Raw genomic sequence first — 23,569 nt, 5'->3', positions numbered from 1 at the left:
AAATGTGCTCATAAATAGATGTGTGGGGTTAATTTCCATATCCTAATTTCCCCACTCTTTAATTTTAGTACGCCTTTAGTTGATTTTTTTTAAATACACACACAAACACACACTCATGCTTGAGGGAAAAGTCATATAATTTATCTCCATGTACAATTTTCCTGAGGAAAATGACCATGTGTTACAACCTAGCACTGGGGGTTCTTTTTAAATGGAGATGTTAAGATGTAAAACAGCTCTTTCTTTAGAAAGGCATCTGGCTGGGAAGTCTGGTAGGTGAAAAATAAATTCTTACAGGGCAGGGAGAGTTTTTTTTTTTAAGTGCATCTGTTATCCCTTAGTTTGATGCAGCTTACAACAAGACTGTCTCTCAATCTTGGAATTTTCTTTCCCACAAGATTCATCCAAGCTCAAGTTTGTGTACTTTTTCTAGAAGTGAGACTTCAGAAAAAGAAATCAAAGCTGGCTTCATCAGAGACCATGTTGGTCACATGGTGGTAACATTGACATCATCAAGGATGCTGGGACTTGTAGCTCTGTGAACTGAACTGAACTTCACACCCAAAAGTAGCTCCCATAATTGCCAGGTGGTCTAAAAGTGAACTGAGTTCATTTTGGGGATAGAACTTTCACTGATTTCTAGTTCATCTTTCTTCCCCACCCACCACAGCAGGAGCCTCAGACTCTTAGCGTTCTTTCTTCTTTAAGAAGTATATAAATTAGACATCTATAAAGAAAGTTAGAAAGCAAAACATGGAGGAAGCGTTCTAAGGCTTATTAGGTAGATACAGAGGTGCTACTGTTGCTAAGACCTCTTAGACACTTAATCACCGATGCTCAGCAATCAGAAGGGAGGAATGTGAACCATTTTCTGTATCTTCCCTGCTGAATAGATTCTCTTCCAACAGGAGCAGCTTACAGTCAGGAGCACAGGAACAAAGCAAATGATGCCTTGCCTTTAATAGATGTGTGGCTGGCACAAATTAAACAAGGTAATATCACACTCCAGGGGATGCCCTGAGGGGTGACAGTCCCAGTTATAGAAGATATAAACCATCACCAAAGTACTTGCCAATGAGGGCAGGGCTGCAGATGCAGCACAGTCCAAACAAATCAAGATGAAGCATGAAGAGTCAGTCATGATCCAAAGACAAATCAGGTAACAGTCCAAGGTTAATATCACATGGAGTTCAGGCAAAATAGGGAGACTAGACTAAAGGCCTAGGCACCAGAGACCCATCTTGTTTCCAGCAATTAGAAGGGTCAACCACGTCCTAACCACAGCTGGTAATACTGCTGGGGTATCAACTACAGCAGCTGGCAGTGGAGGTGTATCAGGGATCCCTTACAAGCAGACTAATGATACTAGGTTCGCAGATGTGTACAGTGTCATCACTGTGCTGTAGATGCATACTGTATTATCATACTGGACCGGAAGCTTTTGGCATTGGACTGAGAGGGGCAGCTCCACCTGCTCCTCTGATAGTTCCAAGGGTTCTTCATTAGTTATTAATCTAGAAGGCCCCTCAAGGGGATCATCAGCATTGGATTCAAGGGGTTCTGTCTGCTCCTCAGCGTCCTTGACCTGTGGGGTGTCTGGTTTATCCTAGATTCCATGTCTGGTACTGTCATGAGCCCTGCTGGAGGGGGGTGGACTGATGAGAACGAAGCGGAGGAGGACTCAGAGTGGGATGCTTGCGCTGGTAAGGGACTGAGCGGGGTGTTGCACTCAGAAGATGCCCCACTCTGGACTTTGACAACTCAGCCCCAGCAGCTCCAGATACCCCCATGGAGAGTCAACTTGACCAGCCAGTTGTTTCCCAGCCTGATGCTTTCCTTCTCCCTGCATTGTCCACAGGCAGCCCTCCTCCCTCTGAGGGGAAAGGCGGGACAGTGATGGGGGCTCCACCTTCACCTTGTGCCAGGAGACGAATAAGGTGGAAAATTCAACAGGGACAGTTGAGGCAGAGTCTTTGCCTGCACACACGCTCCCAACAGTGTCAGCACACACGAGTAGGGTGCCTGCCCAGCCTTACTTAAGCAGAGTAGGGGGGGGGGAGTAGTTGCTCAGTCAACATCTTAGCGCAGTGAAGTTGTGCCTAGTTAGACCTAGAGAGATGCTAAGTTCTGAGTAAGCTGTAGATAGATTCATGAACTGCACTGAACTGAAACTTTCTCTTACTTCAATAAAAGAAAAAACCACAGCCGTGTCTGAGTTCTTCAACTTTGAGCAGGACAGGTATTAGGCCAGGGTTAGGCATGACAGGTAAGCCTTTTCTAGTATGGAAATACAATTAAGACGAAAACTTCACATGTTGACATTCTGTCTGTCAGGCACCTTATTACTTTCATGTGGCCCCTGATTTACTTTTGGACCCTGTACTTTAGCACCACAGCTTGTAACATTCTGAATGCTGATTTTTTTCCCCTGAGGATGAACTTTCTATGAACTAAAAAGTTCATTTAGTTCATTTTGTAAATGGATGAACTTGAACTGGAATAAATTCTTTTTTTGAATAGGATAAACTTGAACTAAAACTAGTTCCTTTACAAATAAAAATTTTAAGCACTGCACAGTGATTGTTAAATAAAAATCCAATTAACATTTTACAGATTTTACAGCCAGCTTAAGTCTCAAATTAGCATCTATTATGTTTCATTCACAATGTACCTAAACTTAGATTTAAAACAACACTGCAGCAGATAGAGTCCAACAGGTAAAAACCAACTAAGATTACAGGTGAAAGCAAATGTCAAGGTCAACAGCAGTCCATCTCACACACTAGATTAAAATGCCTGGATAAAGAAGGGTTTTTTTATTTAGTGCTGGAAAGTCATCAGTGTAGGCGCTGGACACGGGGCCGGCCCTAGGATAAATAATGCCCTTGGTGAGGAGTGCCTCCACCACACCACTCCCCCGATGGTCAGCTTTGCAGGACCACCCAGAGGGTTTATGGAGCCTGCTGCAGGTGTGGTGTTGGGGGCCTTTCTGCTGCCCTACACAAGAAACCATGCATATGTGTACAAAAATGGGGGCCACATATGAGAATTCTTGCCTGCAGTTCTTCCTTGCCCTGGGAACAAGCAGAATGACAGATGTGCTTCATTTTTCCTTACATGGGGATAAGGGAACAGGGATCAGGTTGTGCTCCTCCTGGGTACCTCTTCCAGCAGAGCTTCTTTTGGCTTCCTGGGGCTCAGCCTCCCAGGGCTTCTGGTTCTGGCCTGCTGCTGGCCTTCTCCACTACTCACTCTGGAAGGATCCCTCCCTTAAGGCCTGGCCTCACATCATTTCTTTCGCTGTGGTAGCTGCCAGAAAATTACTCTCCAGTGGCACCTTGTCTGGAAATCCTAGGTGGTGTTCACTCACTCGCTCGCTCCTTGAACTCTTTCCCCAGTGGGCCTGGAGCTCTTTCTGTGACAAGAACTGCTCTGCCACAGAATCCCTCCTGAAAGCCTTCCCTGCCCTTTCTCTCCTCACAATAAACTCTGTAATTAGGCTACTTGGCCTGGGCCAATCATAAGCCTGCCTGACCTAATGCTGCCCAGAGATAATTTTTTTACCTTACCATGATTGGTTTAGACTCCCTTAAGACTTGCCCACCCCTAAGGCCCGCCCTGACTGGACATACAAAAGCTGGGAGGGCATTCCAGAGACAGGGTGCCATCACAGAACTGACCCATGCATCCTGTGCCTGATGTCAGCAGGTGGGGGAACCCAGAGAAGGATCCCACCAGCAGAAGGGCCCATTCCATCCAGGTTTGCATCAAGGTAAGCAGTCCTTGAGGTATATTGGTCCTGAGCTATATAGAGCTTTTATAGGTTAATAACAGCACCTTAAATTGTACTTGGAAGCAGATAAGAAGTCAGTGGAGCTATTTCCTTAATGGTGAGATATGATCCTTATAACCCATGCCAGCAAGAAGCCTAGTTGCTGCCTTCTGAACCATTGGATGTTTCTGAGAAGTCTTAAAGTACAGTGTTTTGGGATGTAACTAGAATGTGGATAATTTATGTCCTGGCAAGGTTATAGTTGGTGTACCAGCCTAAGCTAGTGAAAAGTGCTTTTTACCACTAATACCATTTGCTTGCTCCAAAGTGAGGACCATACAAAAAGCAGCTTCACATTGCAAACCAGATCCTTCATGGAGACTGAGGGATGCAACCCCAGCCCGAACAGATGAACCTCTGTGTCAGAACTTCTGTTGGGCTACCAGCAAAACCTTCACCTTGTCTAGATGAAGTCTCAGAGACAGAAAGCAATTTTGAAATTTCTGGTAAATAGGCTACATTCACAGAACCACACTGTGAGTGTTTTTCAAGCCACATTGACCTTTATCTGTATTGCTTGAATTAAGCAACTGGAGTGCTAGTTGTGAGAATCAATGTAACAAGCTGGTGCTCACTGGATGAATGGTATGGATTTCATCACATGGTTCATGGAGCGTGCTTATGATGGTTGGCTTGCCATGACTGACTTGCCATGGCTGCATTCAGTTTGTACAGGAGAAAAAAGAGCAATAATTAAATAAAAATAAATGGCTGCCCTAGCTGAAGTAAAACAGTTGCGTGAATAATTAAGCCAGACTGATTTAAGATTGTGGTGAGCATTGCCTTTCCAGCAATGGTGTAGAAGAGGTGTAGAAGAGGGGTGGCTAGACTTCAGGCTTGCAGGTTCTATTTTTTCCCCTTTTTTACTAGAACCTCAAGGTCCACCAATCGGAGCCAGGTGCAAAAGAGTGGCTCAGCTGGGCAGATATGTGCTAAGAATTCAGGGATGCCTCTGAGCATATGCTCAGCTCAGAAATGTTGTAATTTTTAATTTGGGGAAAATAATAAAGAATAATAAAAAAGGAAACAAATTTGTGATCGGTATCAGAACCAAGTATCACAAATCCTTTCACATAAAAAAATCACCTCTGTTCCCCCACACCCCAAATATTTCTATTTTTCAATAACTCTGTGTGTGTGTAGGGGTGAGGGGAAGTTTTCTAGTTATTGCTTTGCTAGACAATTGGGAGGCAGAAACCCTGTCAATCTACTGCAAATCACCCAGAAATTCACACCAGTACTGCCCACCCCTGCTGCAGAATGTATTGGGGGGGGGGAGAGAGAGAGAGCATGAGCTAGGAGCTGCAGCTTCGACAGGCAAGAGAAGATACTTGAAAGCCGGAGGTCAATGGTGAGAAGTGACTTGAAGCAGGAGGTCAACGAGATCTGTCTTTGAGACTACGGATGGGAGGGAGCATGGGGGGGAGGGGGAGGAGGAGGAGGGTGGGACAGGGAGAAGAGGGAGGAGAGACAGAGCAGCATCCCTATCCTTTTCTTTAGAGCACGCTGCTAGGAGTAAAAGTGGGCGAATACTTCCCTAATTGTCATTCCTGCCTGCCTGCTTCCAGGCAACAAAGGGAGCCTCAGAGGTAAGACTCCCCCCCCCCACTCCTCCCCTTTCAGAATTCTGTTTCACTTTGCAAATCCTAAGGCAGGGAAGGAGACGCAAGAGTCACTAAGGGAAAGGTAGGAAGAACTCACAATATCCAGGAAGGAGGGAAGGTTGAAGATTCCATTCCCCTGGACAGAAGTGGGGAGGGGGAAAGAGACATGAGCAGAAGCGACATAAAGGCGGGGGGGGGAGAGAGAAAGAGTGGAAGAGAGTCCAGGTCAGAAATCATCGTGAAAAAGGGGTAATGTTAGCATCTGAAGCACTGTCCCAGGGAAAGAAAGAAAGAAAGAAAAAATACTGCAATCCAGATTTCAAAGTAATCCACAAAAGGGAAAAAGAATATCTTAGCTATATTTTAGAACTTTTGCTTTTACAGTAGGCTTTGTTTCCTCATTTTGTTTTGCCATATTTGGGTGTAAGGTGTTTGGGGCAGAGAGTCAGGGTTTCTGGATGCCTGTGCCTGCTGCTTGATGATGGTGATGGATAGCAGCAATAAGGGTGTGTGCATAGATCTTATCCTCGGTAACCTAGAATCTGTGTGCGTGTAAAAGGAACTAGATGAAGCTTTCTTGGCTTATGACAAGGTCTTTGCAGTTTTTCTGAGGAGATAGAAGAGAGAAACCTGGGACACAGGGGACCCAGACAGTAAATCTAGGTTCCCTTTTGTAGGATTTTGTTAAAAGAGTTGAGTTCTTATCTCAGCCCAGATTCTCCCCTCCCCTTGAAACAAAACTTTAGGAAAGATGGGAAATTGGGAGGTTGGGAGAATAATGATTTAAAACTTCCAAGGTAATTGAACACTGTAAAGTGGTAAAATGCTGCTGTGTTTTAGGGGACAGAATATTGGAGCCAAGACACTCAACAGCTTTGTGGACCTTGTAGATAAAGGGGCTAGTTCTTTTTTTCCTTCTTCTTTTTTTGGTTACAAAGGAGAAGGAAATCCAAAGCAACTGCTGTTAATGCGAGTGTGTAATTAGTGTCAGATTGGATGTTGGTCTGTTCCACTGTAAGTCCTTTCCAGTTGTCTGTGAACATTCCTAGAAGAATAGAGAACACACTCCATTCGTGACAAGTCCCTGCCTCCTTTTTTTTAAATAACATCTCTTGATTGCATTAATTGTAACTGCAGTGTGTAACTGCACTACCCCTTTGGACTTCTGGGGCTTCTCTCATTTCAGTGAAACCAATGTGAGTTTTGAATGCATAGGGAGCAAGAGCAAGTCCTATATCTTAAAACTAACCCAAAACACTTTTGCAGTGCAATCCTATGTATGTCCACTTAGAATAATTCCCACCGAGTTCAATGGGGTATACTTGTAAAGGATTTGCAGCCTTACTCTTTGCTAACTACTTAAAGTAGGGGTGGAGGAGAAATTCAGTTCAGTACGCATTTTAAGCTGAATCTATGAAATTCACACTTTGCCAAACAGTATGAGAACGGAAACACAGCCATCCATTGAAATGGGCACTTATTTGAATTTTGCAATGCAGTTCACCAACCAAACAATGTTTACAAAAATGCATATGTTAGGGGAAAGCGTGCATAAAAATGAATATATGAGTGAAAGTAACATACAAAAGTGCATTATATGATGAGAAATTGCTTGCAAAGATGTGTACATTAGTCAAAACTCCCTACAGAAATAAATTTCCACTAAAACGCTGAAGAATTTTCATGAGGATTATTATTTTTCTTTAAAAAAACACAAATTGCTGCAGAAATGAGAACTGAATTTAATACTGGAGAAATGAGAAACTGAGAGAACCGAAATGTACAGATCTTTCTATCCCTCAGTCAGAGTTCACAGAGGTGTTTTTTTCCCCCTTTGCTCCTTGCTTTGTAGTCATTCTTGAGAAATTCAAGGGCATTCTCAGGATCCTGATTTATTTTCCTGTCTCCCATTTTAACTCAATTCTCTTGGAATCATACACACTGTTTTAATGATAAAAGAGTCAAAAGCAGAGAATGGAATTATTTAAGATATCCTTCGACAGTTAACAATGTGGTTTTCTGTTACTTCTTTATTATGCTTTCATACAGAGTGTTTCCTCAACACAGATATGGAAGAAATCCATATTGAGAGTAACCTGGTCTGTTACATTGCTCATTTGTAATACTACCATGGTACTCAGGTCAGCTATAAAGGGGGCTCTGTTAATGCAGTATAATACCCCATATTGCCAGTAAGTCCTGTTGATTTCAATGGTGCTTTCTTATAATTATTTATTACATTTACATCTCATCATACATGGGCGTTATCTCATGTTATCCACAACAACAGTATAAGGAAAGTAAGGTTATGAGCTGGTGACAGACGAAAGCTGGGTGTTATGGCTGAACAGAAATTTGATCTCCCCAGTCCAAGGCTGAGACTGTTTCGACAACACCACATTGGCTCTTGTGGGAAGTGTGTTTAGATTTTTAAATTATTATTCAAATCCATGTACTCTAACTTAACTGGTTTGTGGAACGAGCTGCAGTGAAATTAGAATCTAGCATTTTTGGAACAGATAGGCATAATTCATTTTGCTGTTGTTGGTCTGTTAGAAATTCTTCCCTTTTTATTGTATTTTCTATATTTAGACATATAGAAACACTTTTTAAAAAACACAAGTAAATTCTCTATTTTCCTCCTCCCATTTAATACAATGGAACCATTTCTGAGATATGAGAGTTTATGTGATATTTATTCTTTGCTTTTCTATACAGTTATACACCAAATGATGTTCAAAGTAGGGAAAAAACATATGAACACCAGGGCATTGTTCTAAATGAACATAAATCCAATGTAAGAAAAATACACTTTAAAATTATAAAAGCAAACAGGAAAATAAAACTCATGTCATATTTTGGTGATTAAAAGTTTTCTGAAGTGAAAATATCTTCTCTCAAAGGGAGGAAGAGCTAACTGAGGGCCATTTCCCTAATGATAATTTCCATAAAGTAGGTGCCACCACAGTAAAGGTCTTACTCTCTGCTCCCCTCTCAAACTAATCTAACTTACCTAAATTAATAGGGAGACTTGAATCAAGGGTGCATCCACAGATCTTAAGATGTTTCTATATTATGCAGGGGCTATACTATTTAAGGCTGCAATCCTATATACATTTACCTTGAGGTAAGCCCATTTAACTCAGTTGGATTTAGTAGACATGTAGATGATTACGCTGTGAAAGGTAGTAACCTCTATCTTGAAATGGGCCCAGAAGCTAATAACCAACAAGTAGAGATGACAGTTGTATTCAGCTAAGGCCTACGCAGAGGGGACTCACTGAAATTAATGAATCTAAGTTAGTCATGTCTATTAACTTCATTGGGTCTATTCTGAGTAAAACTAGCACTGAATACCACCCAAAGAGTTGAAATGATATGCTCCCTGTCACCTATTTTAATCTAATCCCCAAACATGAGAGAAAATTGGAATGTCTGATTGTTTTCATTATTCTTCAAATAATAAATAAATCACTTGCTGCCATGCTGTTATCCAGCCAGGGCCTTCACATTATTGTAAAATCTCTCTCTCTCTCTCTCTCTCTCTCTCTCTCTCTCTCTCTCTCTCTCTCTCTCTCACACACACACACACACACACACACACACACACACACACACACACACACACACACACACACACACACACACACACACACACACACACACACACACACACACACACACACACACACACACACACACACACACACACCCTTTTGATGTTTGAGAGCACTATCCCTCAGGAAACTTCTCTAAGCAATCCCCGTTTTGTGAATGGGACCTGCGCAAGTGGGCATCTTCGGTTCAATTCAGTGGGGCTTTTCATTTTTGGTTATTAGTTTAGTTTTCTCCTTAGCCCATCCATGATTGGCTATTCCACACTCTCATTAATAAATTTTATTTTGAAAACATGCATTTTGAATTGTAGATATAATTAATTCTATGCCCTCTCCTGCTGATGTGTTCCCACTATAGGCCCCTCAAGATGTCTTTTTATTGTGCATCCATGATGATTTGTGCTCATGATGTTATTAGGACAGTCATACACGATCCTATTTTCAATACTGTTTGTGCCTGCAAACGTTTCAGGGCAGACCTACCACTTCATTTCCAATCAGTGCATGTCCCTTAAGTTCCTACTGGAATCCTGTAATTTTTTATGCCACAAATGTTCTGTTGTGGGTTTTTTTGACCCACTTATGTTGTGCTGTAGTGCAAAAGTGCCCCTCCACAGCAATAATGTGATAACATTGGGGAACCATCACAGAACAACGCATAAAGTGGAATGATGTGTGGATGGTCCTGCATAAATCCACCACTAATGCAATATTATTGCATCAAAAATACACCAGTGTAGCAGCTGATATTCAGCTTTCACTTTCAGAGTTTCATAAAAGAAAACAGCCAAACACAATAAAAGTGCAGTCAGAGCGAAATGAAACCAACCATCCAACAAAAACAAAACAACAGTGTGATGCTAAGCATGTTTACTCAGATGTAAAGCCACAGATTCCAGTGGTGCTTACTTCCAGGTCAGTGTGTTTAGAATTGCAGCCTCAGGTTCTAATCATGCCTGGCATTGCTTGTAACAAAAAGTACACATGTTCTCTTCAAAAAGGAAAAATCCCAATGACTAAGGAGCCTTGTTACTCTTTAAAGACTAACATTGCTACAGGAACTTTCTAAACAAGGTCCTGTTGCATCTGTTGAATTGGGTGTGAGTCCTCAAAGGCTTATGCTGTAATAATTTTGCTAGTATTGAAGGGGCCACAAGATTCATTTTTATTTTTGCTGCAACCGTTGAACATGGCTACCTCTCTGGAAAATGGTTTCATCATACACATTTGTCTTCTTCAAGATGCTACAAGTCTATTTGTTTGTTTCATTGCAGTGATTTAAAGGGGCTGCTTTTCAAGAATTAGTCCTTTAAAGAAAAAGAGCATGCGTGAGAGGGTATAAAATACTTTCCAACAAGCAGGGTTGTGGTGAGATGAGTAGTGATTGAATAAAATTGTGGGGCTCCATCAAATTAAGGGGTTAAAAGAGCTGACTTTATAGCATGGGAAGGAAACAGGCAGGAACTTAGGGCTCAGTTATATGTGCTTAATCCGTGAGGCTTAAGTGTGCATAACTTTGGAATGGATTGTAGCCATTGTTTCCAAGGAACTCTAAATCTTTGTCAGCCTAAAGATTTGCAGTGATTTAGTCCAAAGGCTTCTAAACCACAGAGAAGCTCTAAAATATGCCCCTTTCCCTTTTGACCTGGAAGAGCATTCTTTCAAACACATACTGTTGTTGGCCAGTGTTATTGGCTGCTGTTGGACAGGCTGGCATTCAGTAGTCAGTTTAAAGTAATGCCAGATCATTTGAGTAGTATATAGGAATGAAATAATCATAGAGCGGGTGTCTAATCTCAGTGCCAGCATACGATAAAATGGCAGTATTGCCCATTGCGTATTCTAATTTATTTCACTGTACGCAAACTCTAAATTGTCCATTCACTAATACTGAAGGTGATCTAAGTTGAACTGATGGGAAGCAATACAGCCAGTTTAAAACTGGGTATGGAGCAATCCTAGTTGCAGAATTCCAAGATTTGGAGAGACCACAGAATGTAACACTGCTTTAAATTATAATAAAGTCCTGGATTCACAAATATAATATAAGGATCTATCCATGCAGTTCTACAAAGAGCCTCCCCCCCTCCACACTGCATTTTTGTTTTGTTTCTTTGCACAGCCTTCTACAAGCTCTGTAGTGTTATATATCCACAACCTACAGGACAGGGTATTCTTATTGTAATTTTCACTTACCATATTTCACAGGCAAAGAACCAACAATGAGGGGAGTCTGGAAGATGAGAGACCAAAAGTTCCTGTAGATTTTTTTTCGGGACCGTGTAAATATTAAAAACTATTGGGAGATAGTGTTAGAAAATATTGGGGGAAAGGCAGGATACAATTGGATGCTTCATCTGGTGGTTATTTTGTTTAAAAATGTCTACACCAGGGTTCTTAATCTGTGGTCTATGGACCCCTACGGGATCTGTGACCTGGGCACAAGAAAAATAAATTTCAATGCAATAAAATTTATTTATTTATTTATTTGTGGGAGTCCATAGCTTTAATTAGATCCTCAAAGGGGTCCATGACCCAAAAAGGTTAAGAACCACTGGTCTAAACCAAAGTGTTTGAAGAGGAGAGGGAAATTATTATCCGTCTGTTAATAGTGGCCAAAATGGTAATTAGCCACAAAAAAAACAGAAGGGATTAGATGATGGGTATCTTAGATGCAGCTGTAGCATACATGTTAAAATTCACAGATATTATTTGAATCGGAGAAGAAAAATTATAGTAATTACTTTCTGTTCTGTCCTGTGGCTATTGGTGGTGTGCATAGTGCATTAAGCTTGCACATAATTGGACAGGCCCCATTAGCTCAATGTTAGGGCACATGCTTTATCAGCCTAACCATCCAAGATCTATCCCCTATCACCACTATCTCCAGTTAAAGAATTTCAGGCAATAGTGCTTAGAAAGACCTCTATCTGAACCTCTGCTGTTGCCAGACGGAGTATCCAGTACTTGCCTTGGATGGGTCAGTACTGTTCCAAACTCATGACCTTGACTTTCCCCCCCGGGTCTTTAATATCTATGTGCCAGCATGGCTATATTACCCACAACTCCTTAATTCAGTTCTAAGGGTGGAAATGAACTGGTCTAATGTAATTTAGCCAAAGCATTCTACTCCTTATGGTTACCCCATGTGCTTTGGTGAAAAAAAGGAACATCTCATGTTTTGTAATTCCAAACCTTCTAACTGAGTAATGATATTCCTGAAACTTGGACTTACAACATATACTAAAAATATAAGAGTATGTTAAAAATATAAAAGGCTTAGCAAAGTACTGAGTCCCATAAGCCACAGAAAGGTGAAGATTTATTACATGTACTGTAGCTGTATTCTTTGGAAAATATGATCTTTAAAAGCTTGACATCACTGTAAATCTCAGATGTTACCACATGGGGGTGCATTTGATGAAATAATCACTAAATAAGAGGACATGCCATGCTGTGGTGACTTTACCACACCAAAAACTAATGTGGAGATTTTATTTTTTATATATATATATTTTATGCTGCTTAATGTAACAAAAACAAAAATACAACAACATTCAATAACATCTAAAAAAGAGAGATAAAAACAAAAAACAACTGTACAACACAAATAAAACTGAGCAGTGAACAAAAAGTAAGTAAATTAAAAAGTAAGAGTCCAGGAAAGCTTGGGTAAATATATACATTTCTAAGATGCATTTGAAAGTCATTACTATATCTGCCTTACAAATTACCCTGGGGGGGATAGCATTCCAGGGGGTGGTTGCTATCTTGGGAAGAGCCGCTTCCCTGTTGTCACTAAGGCCACATCTGCACCTCACATTTAAAGCAGTATTATACCACTTTAACAGTCATGGCTTCCCCTAAGAATCCTGGAAACTGTAGTTTGTTAAGGGTGCAAAGAGTTGATAGGAGACACCTATTCCTTTCGCAGAACCACAATTTCCAGAGTGGTTTCACAATCAGTCACTCTTCCCAAGGAGTTCTGGGAGAATAGGGGTCTCAGCGCCATTAACAAACTACAGTTCCCAGGATTCTTTGGGGGAAGCCATGACTGTTAAAGTGGCATTGTAGTGCTTTAAATGTAAAGTGCAGATGTGGCCTAAGTGACAATTCACTGGCTGTGGAACCACCAGCAGTTTCTTCTTAGAATTCATTGAAGATTGGTTTTGTTTGTACTGGGGGAGTCTTTCTGCTTTGGGCTGTTGGTATTTGACACTTTAAAAAAAAGAAAACTTCTAGAGACAAAAATTTTATGAACTGTACAGTTAAGTCACAGAGCCATGAAATAAAATTAATGCTAACCTGAGTAACTCCTGCCCTCAGCGGCAAATTCAGTGTCCCTAAAGACCAAGCTAGATCCATGAACAGGATCTCTCCTGTTTTTTAAAAAAGTATGAATCGCAACCATGGGAGCAGGATTCAGAACAGGACTATTTTTTTGGGAGAGGCGTTAACCCTTTCCATCTGTGCTGTTTTTCTTATTGAACACCTCTCCCCATATTGCAACTGCAGTTTGCCTGACTCTCAGTCAATCCAGAGATTAATACTTTGGGTGGAAGTGATGGCTGGCTATTTATTTATAGCAGGGCCAGGGAACGTGTGGCCCTCCAGATGTTGCTGGACTCCAACTCCCATCGGCCCCAGCCGGCATTGCTAGTGGTCAGGGATGACAGGAGCTGTAGTCCAGCAACAGCCCTGATTTATAGCTATTCCTTTCGACAGGAAGCTCAAAGCAGCATTTGTGTAGGTTACCCATTTTAACCTCGCAACAGCCACGTGCGAATAGGTTAAGCTGAGTGTTGGCAACTAATCCAAGGTCAGCAGATGAGCTGAGAGGAATTTGAACTCGGGTTTCCTTGTTCCAAGGTCAAACATGCTATCTAGTATACCACACTGACTCTCAGTCAAGGTTAATTTGACCTTCCTCTCCTTTTGTCTTCCTGAGACATCCGCGGCTACTTTAAGGGAAAGCCTTGCAGAGCACAGCCCAGAGTTCCTCCTTAACAAAATCTCTTCCCAAGTCCGCTGTGCCCCCCCCGTCCCCATTTTAGAACTAGGGATGGTCAATTGCCACAGATGGGAAACCACAAGGTTGTTGCTGGACCAAGTGACCGGAACCCCTTGCAGCCCCGCTTTTTATGAGTCAGCATGATGCCAGCCATTTTTGCCTGATGTTACTGCCCTAGCAATTGGTCCTATGGGGATTGCATAACTACACATTTAATCAGGTGCTGATTTTATCCTCATACTTGAGAAAGGTTGCAGTGGGAAGATTAAAGCAAGCTGGACATAATAATCAAGACAGATGTAAGAAATGTATCCCAGGAAATTAGAATGCATAATGCGCCACAAATGCAATGTGTGGGGGTGGGGGTGGCTCAGAAGAAAGACATAATGAATGCATGTGTCAGCCAGAAAGAAATCCTGCATAAATTAGGAACTCCCAAGAGGAAGATGCAAGCTTCCAGCGACAATGGTTTATTATATATCCAAAACAGGTTCTCTCCCTTGTAGAAAGAAAGAAAAAGAAAGGAAGAAAGGTTCATTTTTAGTCTAAGGGGTACATTAACAGAGAATAGTATAGAATGGGATAAGCAAAGAAATCATTTGCTGAGTAGTTGAATTTGGAGAGAATTTTTGACATGGATGACAATTCCTCCAATGAGATCTTTGTGTCAGAGAGCAGAGGTCAAGATATAGGACTCTTTGGGATATCAAAAGGTGGTGAGAAGAATAGCTGGGAGTTGCAGCAGCCCGGAGAGCCCTCTTTTGTTTTATTGGGTCAGTCTCTGAGGATGATGCCTGTGGACATCAAAGCAACAGCTAAACAGTGTTATCTAACCCAATCCTTTGCCCCCCTGCCATGTAATTGGCCTCTTTTCAGGAGAGGGGAAGAGGAGGAAAAACAACGTTGGGGAAAGCTGAGAAAGTAAGGCAGGGTGTGCTATTGTGTGCTTGTAATTTTATAAGAGAACAGATAAAAAAACCCACATTTGTATCAGCCTGTAAAACGTTCTCTGCATTTGTGAAAATACAATATGAGGGGTGCATTTGTACCCTCTGCATTGCACATTTGCTAAATAGTTGTAGCAAACGGTGATCATATTATGCAAAAAGGGGGAAAAGTGAAGGTTTCCCATTTGTAAATTATTTAAAAGAGGTTTGTACCACTCCAGCTGAGGGGGTATGCTAACTGAGGGTAGGTACATTCCCCTTTCCATTTCAACCATGTACTTCTTTTAAACAAGTTAGGAGTTAGTGGTGTTGAGGGTACAGGGCTGATTTGATGGTAGATTGGATTTTGCTCAAGAGCTAACAGCTATTTCAAGAAAGCTGCATCTCTTCATTTTCAGCCCCACAACCCCCAGTGATAAAACCCTTTTTCAACCCATACAAATGCTGCTGATCTGAACCAGTAGCGCTATTAGAGTTGGGTCAGACCTTGAACCTCCCCTGGAAACCCTATGGCAGATTTTTCAAATTGCTGCAGCAGCACAGAAAACTTACTTTTGACAAGATGATTATGATGTGGCGTTTGCTGGCCTTCTTCAGTCCAAGTGATGGCTGATCTCACATCTCAGTCTTGGGAGCCATTACACCAGGGGTTGCCAACAGTTTTGAGCCTATGGACGCATTTGAAATATTGAGAGAGATAGAACTGGGTATCACCCCCTCTGGTTGCTTCCCTCCTCTGAGTCATTATCTCCCCCCTTCCGGAAGACAGAAAGAGACAAAGCATGTGCGCATGCACAAACACACACACACTCCTTTTCTGTGGGGCCTGGGTAAAAATCAGAACCAGTAAAATTAAATTATCCTCCTGAAATTGCCTGATTTTAGATGGGATTCTCCAAAAAAAACACAACCCCATCAAATTCAAGCTTACTTTGGTAGGTTGTGCAGTAAAAATCACATCCAGTGCTTGCCAGCATAACAAACGCATTAATCCAAGGTACAGATCTTCATGGTATATACATAGGATGACAAAACCATCAACAAATTGCACAATGTATCTGTGGACACAGAGGTGACCCATTATTTGATGGGTTTTTTGAGGGGGATCCCTCGTAAAAATTATGAGGATCTATAAGAACCTGTACCTTGGTTCTATGCCTTTGTGCCATGGTAGTGCTGGAAAGTACTGGATCCGTGATTGTTATGGGTTAGTCAGTGGAGATAGATGTGATCTGTTATATCATGGTGATGGGGGAAGGGGAACACATGATCTGATGTACTGTATGTGCACTCAGAGTCTTCACAGTCACTGGGGAGGTCCTCAAAAGCACCACTGCTCCTTCGGACACCACATTGGCAATTCCAGAATTATACTAAAGGCAGCTTGATATATGACATTTTCCTCCCAGGGACATTGGAACAAGTATACACTGTCATTATGAAAATCACATACTAATCTTTTGTACCAAATTCATTAGCAAAATCCTACACATTTTGGCAGGATTTGGTAAATTAAGTGTTGTTCATGGTTACCCCAACCCATTCTCAACCCATAATCATAGAGGACACAGGGGAGAATAGAATAGTAGAGTTGGAAGGGGCCTATAAGGCCATGAAGTCCAACCCCCTGCTCAATGCAGGAATCCATATCAAAGCATTCCTGATAGATGGCTGTCCAGCTGCCTCTTGAATGCCTCCAGTGTCAGAGAGCCCACTACCTCTCTAGGTAATTGGTTCCATGGTCGTATGGCTCTAACAGGAAGTTTTTCCTGATGTTGGGTCGAAATCTGGCTTCCTGCAACTTGAGTCCATCATTCCGTGTCCTACAATCTGGGACGATCGAGAAGAGATCCCGGCCCTCCTCTGTGTGGCAACCTTTCATGTACTTGAAGAGTGCTGTCATATCTCCCCTCAGTCTTCTCTTCTCCAGGCTAAACATGACCAGTTATTTCAGTCTCTCCTCTTAGGGCTTGGTTTCCAGTCCCCTGATCATCCTTGTTGCCTTCCTCTGAACCTGTTCCAGTTTGTCTGCATCCTTCTTGAAGTGCAGAGATCAGAACTGGTCGAAGTACTCAAGATGAGGCCTAACCAGTGCTGAACAGAGGGGAACTAATACTTCACATGATTTGGAAACTATAGTTCTGTTAATGCAGCCTAAAATAGCATTTTCCTTTTTTGCAGCCACATTACACTGTTGGCTCATATTCAGCTTGTGATCAATGACAATTCCAAGATCCTTCTCACCTGTCGTATTGCTGAGCCAAGTATCCCCCATCTTATAATTTTGCATTTGGTTTCTTTTTCCTAGGTATAGAACTTTGCATTTATCCCTGTTGATTTTAATTTTGTTGTTTTCAGCCCAATGCTCCAGCCTATCAAGGTCCCTTTGAATTTTGTTTCTATCTTCCACAGTATTAGCTGTGCCCCCCAATTTTGTATCATCTGCAAATTTGATAAGCAGGCTCTGTTCCTCCTCATCTAAGTCATTAATAAAAATGTTGAAGAGCACTGGGCCCAGGACCGAGCCCTGTGGTACCCCACTCATTACTTCCACCCAGTTTGAGAAGGAACCATTGATAAGCACTCTTTGAGTACGATTTTGGAGCCAACTGTTGATCCATCTGATAGTTGCTCCATCCAACCCACATTTAGCTAGCTTGGTAATCAGAATATCATGGGGCATTTTGTCAAAAGCTTTGCTGAAGTCGAGATATATTATGTCCACAGCATTCCCACAGTCTACAAAGGAAGTTACCCGATCAAAAAATGAGGTAAGATTAGTTTGGCAGGATTTGTTCTTCATAAGTCCATGTTGGGTCCTAGTAATCACTGCATTGTTTTCAAGGTGCTTACAGATTGACTGCTTTATAATCCGCTCCAGAGTTTTCCCAGGAATTGATGTTAGGCTGACTGGTCTGTAGTTCCCTGGTTCCTCCTCCTTTTGCCCTTTTTGAAGATAGGGACAACATTAGCTCTTCTCCAGTCATCCGGCACTTCACCAGTCCTCCATGATTTCACAAAGATAACAGACAGCGGTTCTGAGAGTTCTTCAGCCAGTTCCTTCAATACTCTAGGATGCAGTTTATCGGACCCTGGAGATTTGAACTCGTTCAAAGTGATTAGGTATTTCTTGACCATTTGTGTGTCAAGCTCAAGCTCCAACCCTGCCCCTTCTACTTCATGTTTCCCGGGAGAGTCATAGACCCTTTTTTGGGAGAAGACTGAGCCAAAGTGGGAATTGAGCACTTCTGCCTTTTCTTTGTCATCTGTTATCATTTTGCCATCCTCATTGAGTAGCTGTGCCACCATTTCTTTTCTCTGTCTTTTACTATGGACGTACCTGAAGAAAGCTTTTTTGTTGCTTTTAGCATCCCTCACTAACCTCAGCTCATTCTCAGCTTCGGCCTTCCTGGCACCATCGCGGCAATTCCGTGATACCTGCCTGTACTCTTCCTTTGTGGCCTAGCCTTCTTTCCACTTCCTGTATGTGTCCTTTTTTGTTTGCAGGTCATCTGTAAGCTTTTTATGAAGCCACATTGGCTTCTTATGCTGTTTCCCCCCTTTTTTCCTTGTTGGAATTGCTTGCCATTGCGCTTTTAGAATTTCCTTTTTTTTTGAAACTCCCGCCCATCATGGACTCTTTTTCTCATTAGGTTCATTTGCCATGGAACTGTACTTACAATTGTTCTGAGTTTATTAAAATCAGCTTTTGCTTCTGTTAAAATCACAAATTCAAGTATGGTGTGGTCACTTTCCCTCAGAGTTCCCGTAACTGCCACTTCATCCACCAAATCATCTCTATTGGTTAGAATCAAGAAGAAGTTAGTTAGTGTCTCTGGTTTCAGAGATGCTCAGAAGTAGTGGAAATCTCTTTTGCCATTTTCCAAGTGTTTCTGAAGCACAGTGAGAGAACAGCACCATCCTTCTCCTGAGTTCCAGAGAATTTAGATAGAAGGGTTATTCTGTCACTTCACACTGGGCTTTTTGAGGTGTGCATGATCAGAACCAATAAAAATATTGGGGGGGGTTCCCCAAATTTCTTTGTGTGAGTTGTACCCTGGCTTTGAACCTGGACCTTCTATGTGTACAATTTGAGCTGTTCCACCAGAGCAGGCCTTTCCCTGAAGCCCCTGGGCTTCTGACATCTCTAATTGGGTCATGGGGCTGCGACAGGGTGGTGGTGGGGAATGCCTTGTGTTGTGTCTGCTATTGCGGCTGAGTGGTTAGGGATCTGCCTGTTTCCCCACTTCAGAAAAGAGTGGCGCCCTAAGGGAGCTGTTGCTTCAGCAGTGAAACAACAGGTACTGAGAACTTCTATAGAAACTGGAGGCCTTAATCCAGATAAGTGCTTACACATGCTTCCCTGTTCTCCCAAGCAGCCTCACGTGTGGCTAGCTGGGTACTGTGACAGCTCTGAAGCTCCTGCCTGGTGTGTGTGTGTGTGTGTGTGTGTGTGTGTGTGAGTGAGTGAGAGAGAGCTATGTGCACTATGTGCAGGAATCCTGTCCAGGAAGCTATGTGGGCACTGTGTTGTGTGGGCTCTCCTTCCTCTCATTTATGTATGGTGCTATAAACAGTGTTTGTGAGCAGCATAAGAGGATTTGTACCTCTGCCTGGATGGATGCCTGGGAACTAGCAGTTACCAGGGTCTTTGCTGACTTTGCCTCTGTGACTGATGTACTGGGGACATTGTGACATAATCTTGCACATTGTGTATGAAGTGATGTAGGAAATGTGCTAGGAGCATGTGTCTTTGGTGATTCATTGGCTTTCTCCATGTGTGGGTGGCCTGAGGTCATAATTGCCTGCACAGCCCATGATTGGTGGGCACTACGTGTGTTTCCAGGGATACTGTGGGTATAGCTATCATTTCCCCATTATTTTCCTATTTTCTGGTTGTGTGATTTCCTCCTCACCTCGTGGGCTAAGTACACACAGGATAGTAGGGGGGTACTGTACCAGAGTAGCGACATAGTGTCTCCCCACCACACCCCTGCTTGACATAATTAGAGTACAGAATTGCTCTGCCCAGCACTTATGCAGCCTGATCCATTGCGTGCTTATTCAGGAATAAGTCCCAGTGAGTTCCGTGAGTTATTATCAGGAAAGTGTGCATAGGATGAAAAGTATCTAACTTTGGATTTTAGTGGTGATGATTTCATGTTCGTTGCCTTTCATTATATGAGATGGATTCGAAATATTTTGCTTGGCAAAAATCTTTGGTATAAAGCTATGCAGATCATTCACCATTAATGAGTGGTTTATCATTAAAGATTAACATGAGACACTTTTTACACAGCCTCAAACTGCGCTCAAATTGTTGTAGGCAGGCATGCATTTGTGGAATTATTTTCTTTTGGCACATGCTCAGTAATCGGCACATTCAGAACTGTATTTTCTTTCTGTGCTGAATACTAGAACTCTGTGGCCAGCGCTGTTTCTAATGGACAGTACAAAGTGCTGAGCTGCGGTGTGTGAGGCAACACGTTGTGCTGTACATGCTGTCTCTCCAATAATGCTCTTTCGTTCTTTCTTCTGTTTACGTAATTTTTGCTCTGTTTTTTTGAAAGCTCTTTCCTTGTTCCCAAGGGGTTGTTCTTCCCTACCATGTCTCTAGGTTGCTTAAAAAAAATCCCTAAGAAGCAGCAGTGAACTTGAAGGCATTATAATGTGTCTGTTGCTTAATTAATGCCTCTGGTGACTTCAAGAACCCAAGAGTGTGACTAAGACAATAGTTCTTCGGATAGCAAGGACAAAAAGAAAAAGCAAGAAAAAGATGAGCAGCGCTTGGGGCTTGCTGAACACATTTGAAAGGGTTAGTTCAAGTTCTCTGCGAGACTCTGCATAGTTCATTCAGCAAGTTGTGTTCAGACACTTTGGTGACGCTCATAGTTAGATACCATTGAATACATTTCCCTCACCCATGGCCTTCACATGTTACAAAAGCTGGCTAGCCCCTTAGTGGTGTGTATGGAATGTTAAACCACCACAGTTGCTTCATACCTTTAAAGTAGGGCTGTGTCACCCAGTTGAAGTAACTTTAGTTCAGTGGTGGGGGACCTTTGGCCCCTCAGATGTTGTTGGACTCCAGCTCCCATCAGTCTCAGCTGGCATATCTGATAGCCAGGGGCAATGGGAGTTATAATCCCACAACATCTGGAAGGCCAAGGGTTTCTCACCCCTGTCTTAATTGATTCATCATATGGATTTCATTAAATTACCCATTTATATTTGTATATAAGTGAAAACAATAGTTCTGAAGTAAAACAGTATGCTTTCTTGGCTTTCACAACACAAACAAGCCATCATTTCTTTAAAAATAAACACTAAGGCAGTAGAAGTAAAACCATTGATTATGGTGGGACTTCTGAGTATGCAGGTGTACAATTGTGCTGTAAAATTTCCCTCTCTATTTTAAAAAGCTTAGAAGAAGTACTGTCATAAATTAAAATTGTCGGTTTGGAACATTAATTAAAATAGACATGTTGCTGCCTACAGCTTCACAATCTAACAACAACCTTTACTGTAAATGTAATTTTGTGTGTATGTGTAAACTGGTATTGTCCAGTCCAGAGAGTGTTAGACTTGGATGTAGGAGAATTGGTATCATATGTCAGTCTTGGGCTCCTTTTGTGGCTTTGGCCAAATCACGGATTCTAGTTATAGTTAAATATAGTTATTTAACAATATAGCCTATAATATGATGGGTACCATAGTGATAAAAACATAACAAGTTTGAATAAAGTAATGATTAATGGTCTGTTGCATTCTGTAAGTGTGATATAGATGATCATATCCCTTATAAACAAAATGAACAAGCAAGTTTTCTGTCTTTCTGTTTTCCCAGTCATGCAAGGGTTGAACACATGAGACATCACTCTCTGGTTCAAGTACAAGGGTTGAATTAGATGTTGTGGCGCTGCCCCAAGTTAGGAATGGGCAAATCTCTCAATTTTGGTTTCTCATTTTTCGTGCCTTAAATTCAGTTCACCACATTTCCACATCAGTTTGCAACCTCATGAAAATTCATCAGGAGTTTAGTGAGCATTCCTCCTCATACACACATTTTTGCAAAGCCATTTTCCATATTACAATGTGTGTTGGTATGGTTTTGCTAATATATACCTTTTTATGCCCACTTTAGGATGTACATTTTTGTACACACTACTTGTTCAAAGAACTGCATTGCAAAGTTCGGTTTGCATGTTGTTTTGGAAAATGTGAACTAGATAGGTTCACCTTTAAATGAGAACTAAACTGAATTTCCCCCCCATCCTTAGCCCCAGTCATGTATAAAGTGAGAGCAGGGGTCTGATTTTTTTAGAGCAAGCAGCAGAGGCTGGTGAGGAAACTCAACCCTTCATGAACCAACCCTTTAACCTCTCCCCTCAAGTGCTTTTCTCCATCCAATCTTACTTCTGATAGCAGAGCTGGGTTGAAGAGAAAAGTATCTGGGTAAGTGCAGACTAGAGATGTAAGGACAAGAAAAAAATGGGAAAATTGAAAGAAAAACCTTTTTCTGTCTTCTCCTTTTCCCCTGAAAAAAACCTGGAACCCCCCCCCCAATGGGGAAAAACCAATTCTCTCCCCCCAAAATTTCCTCATTTTCTCCTCCAGGCCTTCACATCTCTGGGGCAGACTGTGAGGAGTTAAGCCACAGAAATAGGGGAGAGTAACAACCCCCATCTGGGTGCCTTTTGTACTCTAAAATCAGATCCCATCCATTGCCTTATATGTGATTGGGGCAAACCGGATTTAATGAAAATGGGTTAGCTGCTGTCATGTCTAGTTTGCCCCTAGCTCAGCCTTACACTTGGTGAGTGGCCTTGGGCAAGCCACTAGATTACAGCTTCCCACCCAGCCTGACTCATACAATTTACCCATACAGCGACCGTCATGCTAATTTACAGGTTGCTGTAAAGATTACTGAGAGAGACTATCTTTGTGAAACATAGCATTTATATAGAGCTTTTTGTTTTTACCCAGAGTATTATTTAGGTTTGAGATATTTTTCATGGATTTTAATTTTTTGCCTTGAATGTTTTGTGAGTGTGTGTGTGTCAGAACTTTTAATAAATAAGTAGGGAACTTCAGGCAAACCTCAAAAACCACAGCCAGATTTCTAAGCCACTACAGGTCAATAAGTCCTTTCCATGAACACGGCATGTCCTTTACCATTTTTACAGAAATATATTTATCCTGTGGGTTTGTTGCATTTTTTGTTTTACCCCAAGTGTAAACCATCTTTCTTTTTAGGGGGATGATTTAAGGTGGGAAATGTATAATTGGACCAGTCAGTAATCGGGCTTTCTGTAGTCTTCTGGGCACTGGGCTTTAAAGCTCTTGCTGCTTATGCCCAACTTCCCTATAAGACTGTCTCTTCCCTTGTATCCTGTTGTGGTCTGATCAGGAACGCCACACATGTGTGCTAACATGTTACCACAAAGCCCCCCCCCCACATCCCAAACAGAGAGAGAATATCTGAGCTTTCATGACTACAGAAGGTCATTGTTCTGGAGACTCAATGCAGGGTCCCATATTGTTCCAGAGTTGGGGTC

General features: G+C 41.9%; 1 protein-coding gene across 1 annotated transcript in view; it reads left to right on the top strand.

Moving 5' to 3' along the window:
- The first annotated feature begins 5,332 nt into the window (after positions 1-5,332).
- GREB1 (growth regulating estrogen receptor binding 1) overlaps positions 5,333-23,569 on the top strand; it is a 155,642-nt gene continuing 137,405 nt past the window's right edge. The window contains exon 1 of the mRNA XM_061622750.1: positions 5,333-5,421. The gene's annotated coding sequence lies outside the window, so the exon portion shown is untranslated. The remainder of the gene's footprint in view (positions 5,422-23,569) is intronic.

This window comes from Rhineura floridana, chromosome 4 (assembly GCF_030035675.1).
Source record: "Rhineura floridana isolate rRhiFlo1 chromosome 4, rRhiFlo1.hap2, whole genome shotgun sequence".
In the NCBI taxonomy this organism is placed as follows: Eukaryota; Metazoa; Chordata; class Lepidosauria; order Squamata; family Rhineuridae; genus Rhineura; species Rhineura floridana.
Note: the sequence above shows the minus strand (reverse complement) of the source record. Positions and strands in the feature narration are given on the sequence as shown.